Source organism: Nematolebias whitei, chromosome 3 (genome assembly GCF_014905685.2).
Source record: "Nematolebias whitei isolate Nwh7 chromosome 3, NemWhi1, whole genome shotgun sequence".
NCBI lineage: Eukaryota > Metazoa > Chordata > Actinopteri > Cyprinodontiformes > Rivulidae > Nematolebias > Nematolebias whitei.
Window position 1 is genome coordinate 19399307 of NC_056500.1, and position 373 is coordinate 19399679.

Genomic DNA, 373 nt, shown 5'->3' on the forward strand with positions numbered 1-373 from the left:
ATAGATAGATAGATAGATAGATAGATAGATAGATAGATAGATAGATATCTCTATCCATATCTATCTATCTATCTATATCTATATATATATATATATTATATAATTAGCTTAGCATTTTAGGTGTTTAAAATGCTTAATTAAATCCAACTAAACAAGCGAAACATGTTTTCAGTCAATTACTTATGTAACGATTTTCACAAGTATCAAAAGTTGATCTCTAAAAAAAAAAGAGAAAACTAAGATAATTTTGCAAATACATGTGCTTTGACAACAATGAATGAATGCTATGACACCACTTCACAGCGTTTTCATTCACATTATTATCCAATATCCTGATGCATGCTCAATAATCCAGGTAGAAAAATCCAAAAAA